Source organism: Jaculus jaculus, chromosome 2 (genome assembly GCF_020740685.1).
Source record: "Jaculus jaculus isolate mJacJac1 chromosome 2, mJacJac1.mat.Y.cur, whole genome shotgun sequence".
Lineage (NCBI taxonomy): Eukaryota > Metazoa > Chordata > Mammalia > Rodentia > Dipodidae > Jaculus > Jaculus jaculus.
Window position 1 is genome coordinate 15,511,305 of NC_059103.1, and position 6,879 is coordinate 15,518,183.

Below are 6,879 nucleotides of genomic sequence, written 5' to 3' on the forward strand. Positions count from 1 at the left end.
AAAATGGGCTATGGAGCTAAATAGAGAGTTCTCAAAGGAAGAAATATGAATGGCATATAAGCATCTAAAAAAATGTTCTACGTCACTAGTCATCAGGGAAATGCAGATTAAAACTACATTGAGATTCCATCTCACGCCTGTCAGATTGGCCACCATCATGAAAACAAATGATCATAAATGTTGGCAGGGATGTGGAAAAAGAGGAACCCTTCTACACTGTTGGTGGGAATGCAATCTGGTCCAGCCATTGTGGAAATCAGTGTGGAGATTCCTAAAACAGCTAAGGATTGATCTACCATATGACCCAGCTATAGCACTCCTAGGCATATATCCTAAGGACTCATCTCATTTCCTTAGAAGTACATGCTCAACCATGTTTATTGCTGCTCAATTTATAATAGCTGGGAATGGAGCCAGTCTATATGTCCCTCAACTGATGAGTGGATAATGAAGATGTGGCACATTTATACAATGGAGTTCTATTCAGAGGTAAAGAAAAATGAAGTTATGAAATTTGCAGAAAAATGGATGGATCTGGAAAGGATTATACTAAGTGAGGTAACCCAGGCCCAGAAAGCCAAGCGCCACATGTTCTCTCTCATATGTGGATCCTAGCTGCAGATGATTGGGCTTCTGCATGAGAAGGAAAAAACTCAGTAGCAAAGGCCAGTAAGTTAAAAAGGAGATATAAAGGGAAGAGAAAGGAAGGGAGGAGGGTACTTAATAGGTTGGTATTGTATATATGTAAGTACAATGATTGAGATGGGGAGGGGATATGATGGAGAATGGAATTTCAAAGGGGAAAGTTGGGGGGGGGGGGGAGGGCATACCATGGGATATTTTTTATTATCATGGTAAATGTTAATGAAAATTGAGAAATAAATAAATAAATAAAAGAAGGTAGCTGATATAGTAAATAAGTGAATAAATAAATAATAAAATATCTTAGGGCCTGGGGAGCTGGCTTAGCAGTTAAAGGCACTTGCTTGCAAAGCCTGCTGACGTGAGTCCATTTCCCCAGTACCCATATAAAAGCCAGATGCACAAAGTGTCACATGTGTGTGGAGTTCATATGCAACCCTGGCATACCCATTCTCTCTCTTGTTCTTCCTCTCTTAAATAAATTAATATGTTTTTTTAAAAATATAATAAAATATGAGTACAAAAGGATAAACAAACATGACTTGAAAATAAGGACATGGATCAGTGGATAAAGTGCTTGCCACACAAGGATGAGGAGCTGAGTTCAGCTTCCCAGTGCCCATGTGAAAGCTGGGTATGATGACATGTGGCTTAATCCCAGCACTAGAGAAACAGAGACAGGAGGATCTCTGGGGCTTGCTGGCTAGCTACTGTAGGTGAATCCCTGAGCTCTTGTTCAGTAAGAGACCCTGTTTCAAAGGATAAACCTGACAGCAGCTGAGGAAGAAACGACATGGATTTCTGGCCTTCACTCACACATGCACAGACATACATATGAACACATACATGTGCGTCACAAACATACACATGCAAAACAAGACAAGTAAAAAGAAAAGAATCACATAGAACAAAGCAAGAACCTATTGTGAAGATATAAATGTACTATCACATTAAATCTCTTCCTGTCCTTCCGTCCCTCGTCTGCTGATTTTGGTCAGGACTCCTGAAATCCCTCTCTGTCCACTCATTTACTTCATGCCCCCATTTAAAATAAAATTTTCTGCTTCTCCATTTCCTTCAAAGAATTCTCAGATCCATGACCATGAAAAATGGTAGAACTGGAAAAGACTTTTATCTAGTTCAATGGCGTTTTTTTTTTTTTTTTTTAAGCTGCCTTCATTGGCTCCCCAGGAGCTCCTCAGTAGAATTGGGTTGCTAAGTTGGCAGGGCTCGGTCACCCCCAACCTTGCTCTACTCCCCATCCCCAAGTCCCCATCAGCAGAGTCCACTTTGAGCCTTTTTAAGAATGGCATTTGAAGAAAGTGTCTTTCCCCTAAAACCAAATTCAAAGCTGACTCTCATGGTACGGGTGAGAAAAGCCGAAGTCCAAGAAGGGTAGCAGAGTTGCCTGAGGCAGGAGAGTAAGTGACAGGTAAGAGAAGACCTGGTGTCCTGTCAGACTTCGTGCGTGTCTCTCTCCAATGAGCCAGGGCTGTGGAAAGGAGCACTGGAGGTGAGACGGTCTGGATCTAAATGTGTTCTCACGCTGGGGAGGTAGAGAGCTTGCCCAGCATGCACAAAGCCCTGGGTTCCATCCCAGCACAGCGTAAACAGGGCATGGTAGCTCATGTCTGTCGTCTCAGCACTTGGGACATTGAGGCAGAAGGATGAGAATTTCAAGGTCTTTCTTGGCTACATAATGAGTTCGAGGTCAACCTGGGCTACATGAGACCCTGTCTCAAAAAAAAAAGAAAAAAATATATGGACCTGGAGAGATGGCTTGCCTGTGAAGCCTAAGGACCCAGGTTCAATTCCCCAGGACCCACATAAGCCAGATGCACAAGGTGGCACATGCGTCTGGATTTCGTTTGCAGTGGCTGAAGTGTCTCTCCTTCTCTCTCTCTCCCTCCCTCCCTCCTTCCTTCCTTCTCTCCCTCTCTGCCTCTTTCTCTGTCTCTCAAATAAAATAAAATATTAAAAATATATATACTGGGCTGGAGAGATGGCTTAGTGGTTAAGGCATTTTCCTGCAAAGCCAAAGGAACCTGGTTCGACTCTCTAGGACTCATGTAAGCCAGATACACAAGGAGGTGCAAGCATCTGGAGTTCTTTTGCAGTGGCTGGAGGCCCTGGCATGCCCATTCTCTCTCTCGCTCTCATAAATAAATAAATAAATAAAATATACTTTGAAATATATATGTGTGTATATATATATATTATACATATATATATATATATTATACATATATATATATTGTACTTATATATATATTGTACATATATATATGTATACAATGTATATGTACATATATATTAAATGTGATCTCAGACACTTTCTAGTTATGTGTCCTTAGAGTTACTTCTGTTTGCAAAGATCTCTGTGACTCATCTATTAAAGGAGGAAGTGAACGTCCCAGCCTTGCATAGTTAGGTGAAACCATGTCACATGAAGACACATTGAATGTAGCACGCACAAATAGTAGTCACTCAAGTTATAAATGACATGTTTATTGTCAGAGGTACTCAGTAAGTCCCCAGTGAATACATGGTTATGTTGGTGAGTTGTAGGAAATCTTGTCCTGCCCCAAACACAGCCAATGCTCACAACCTTCCCGGTTGTAATGTGTGCATTAGCACACGCAACACCCCCCCCACACACACACACAACACAACTGCTGTTTTTTATGTTTGCACATGGACACAAAGAAAACTTCGAAGGCTGAAATGTGACCAGTCCTCCTTTGCCCCAAATGCATTGATCCATGGGTACCTAAACCTCTGAGAACTCCCCTTAGTGCATCAATTACTCTTCTGTCTTGACTCCACTCAAAGCAAACAAGCTACAGGCGGGGAGGAGGCAGCTCGGGCAGCATATAAATGATGGGTGTTATCTTAACTGTCCATTTGTAATAGCTAGGCAATAGAATGTTGAGGGAACCAGAGGAAAGATGAAATCTGGTTATGTAAGTCTAGCATGAAATTTACCTTAACACTTGGGACTTCTGGGTCCTTCCTAGAATGACAACATCTCTCATGGGTCCAGTTCTCCTGCTCATTGTTCCTTGTTTCAAATGAGATCACCTATAGCCCAGCACCAACAGTACTTCTTATGATTTAGATAGAAAATGTCTCCCCGGGGCTGGAGAGATGGCTTAGCAGTTCAGGTGCTTGCCTGCAAAGCCAAAGGACCTTGATTTGATTCCCCAGTATCCACATAAGCCAGATGCACAAGGGGTGCATGCATCTGGAGTTCAGTTGCAGCGGTTGGAAGCTCTGCCGTTCCCATTCTCTCTCTCTCTCTCTCCCTCTCTCAATTAAATAAATAAATAAAGTATTTATTTAAAAAAAAAGAAAATGGCTCCCCAAGGCCATTATGTTCCTGGTTACACCATGAAGTAGAGAAAATGATGATTGCTGATGCTCAGCTAGCTTTTCCCTTTTTATACAGTCCAGGCCCCCTGGCCCATGAGCTGGCACTACCCACACATAGTTAGGGTTTAGGTCCTCCAACCTCAGCTAATCTAATCTGGAAAATTCTTCACAGACATGACAAGAGATTTGTTCCCATGGTGATTCTAGATCCTGTCATGTTGAAGACCAGAGATCACCTATTGCAGGGTAGTGCTACTATGATCTACATTTTAACAGGAAACAAGCCAAGATAAAGGAGGCAAGTAGCAAAGGTACACTGGCAGTGACGGATGAGATGCTCTGTTCCCAAATTTTGCAGATCCAAAGCTTGTCTTCCTACCAGCTACCCAGTGAGGTCTCCAGGTTTTCACAGCTGATGGAAGAAAATATCTCTGATCTGCTAGATGACCGGTGCATATGTGAGAAATGAATGTGTGAATCAATTAACAGAGAGATGAAATGTTAAGTATTTTGACATCTACCCATTTAATTATCACTTCTCCTCCTCTATAACAAAGGTGCAGAAACAAAGTTCTTTTGGGTTAAGTTTGAGTTCACAGAGTTCTCTTTTTTTATTTAAATTTTGAGTGTGTGCATATCTATATGTGTGCATGTCCTTGTGCACAAATGCAGCTGCACACTTGACATATGTATGAAGGTCAGAGAGCAACTTTCTAGGGTCACTCCTTACCTTTCACCTCATTTGATGAGGGGTCTCTTAGTCCCATTGCTGTTTACTACTGATTTTTCAGGCTAGTGGATCTGTAAGCTTCTAGGAGATTTCCCTGTGTCCTCCTCCCACGTCACCATAGTATTGGGATTAAGGAAGCCCCCCACAGCCTCCAGCTTTGGCATGAGGTATGGGGTTCTGAACACAGATATGGGGATCTACTCATGCCTGCCTAGTTATTTACCTACTGAGCCATCTCCCCGGCCATAGCAGAGGTTTTTCTATTAGAGGACATAGCTCCTAAGCATTGCACACCATCAACAAGAATGGATGTAAATTTATGAACAAACAGGACATATTAATTACTTTTGCTTTGTGGTGACCACATTACCTGACAGAAACAACTTCCGGAAAGGAATATTTGTTTAGTTCATGGTTGCAGAGGGTTTTGCCCATTGTTGCTTGGTGGCTACATGGGCTTGGGCAGAACATCATGACGGTGGAAACATGTGGTAGAGAAGAGCAGTTCACCTCATGGCAGACAGGAAGAAGAGAGAGAGAGAGAGAGAGGCAGAAGGGTCAGAGATAAAATACTTCCAAGGACCCATCTACAGTGACCTATTTCCTCCAGCCAGGTCCTATTTTCTAAAGTTTCCAGAACTTCCCACCAGTTGGGAACCAAGCCTCCAATATATGATCCTATAAAGGACATTTCATATTCAAACCACATTCCCACAGAGAATGCTAGAATAATGGTTTCTTGACTTCAAGGGGCTCAAAGGAAAACAAAGCAGGTCAAAGACCTGAAGTTGTTTTGCAAGTCGAAGTCAATGCACAACTTATTATTAGCATTCCTTCATGTTTATCTTATCACTCAAGGATTTGCTATCCAAAAAGCCTAAATGGGATGCTAAATTTCTTTTGCTCTAAGACCCAGAGCAATCAGTTGATGAGCATGTTTGTAAGACAAAATCAATACGATGTTAAGCAATAAATTTATCTGACGAAGGTAAATATCACAGTGGAAAGTTCCAGGGTTTTTTAGCATTCTTCACCGAAGCAATAAATAAACAGACTCCTCCCAAAGTAAAGGTGGAAATATAATTATTCAGTCTCTCTCTGTTAGATTTGCCCAGAAATTGAAATATTGTTAGCAAACACAGACTTAAATTTTGTGCTCCAATGAATTGGGAGATCTCTTAGTTTATTGTTTTGATTTCACAGTATTCTACCACAGGGAAATTATGCAAACTCTTACAATACATGAAAGGAATCCCGATAATTATGAAATTTGCTGCTTATCTTAAAGATAATTTCATGAATCACTTCTGATCTATTGGCATTGTAGCTGGATATGGTTGTGCTTTCATGTTTCTTTTCTTTCCTTTTTTTTCCTCTTTTTTCTTTTTTCTTTTTTGAGACAGGATCTTGCTGTGCAGACCAGGCCGGCATCAAATCCATGACCCTCCTGTTTCAGCCTACCATGAGAGCTGGGGTTGCAGGCGTACGCACACACACGCTGTTCTTCAGCTCTGTGATCCCAGCTGGGAGATGGCTCAGTCTGTAAAGGCTTATTTCAGAAGCAAGAAGACATGAGTTTGATCTCCAATATCCCCCTAAAAGTGTTGGATGTGGTGATGATATGAGTGATGGGGAGGCAAAGACAGACAGAAAATCCTGAGGGTTCAATGACCAGATACTCTGACCTAATTGGTAAGCTCTAGGCCAACAAGAGATCTTGTCTTAAAAAAAAGAAAGAACTAAAGGAAGAAAGATGATAGACAGACAGACAGATAGACAGCATTTCTGAGAAACAGCACGCAAGGTTGTGCTTTCACCTCCATACACACGTGCACATGTACTACCACACACATTGGTGTTTTGAACATAAAACGTCCCCCATTGGCTCATGTGCTTGAACACTTGATCCCCAGCTTGTGGTGGTGTCTGGGAAGGTTGTGGATCCTTTAAGAGGTAGAGCCTTACTGGAGAAAAAGTACTACTGGAAGGAAGGTTGGTGAAAGACATTAAGATGCTCTAGGCCAGCCCCATTTAGTGTTCTTTCTGTTCCTCCCTCCCTCTCTGTCTCCTTCCTCCCTGCTGTTGTGATATGATCCCTGCTCCTGCCATTCTTTCCCCATCATAAGTGGACTTCC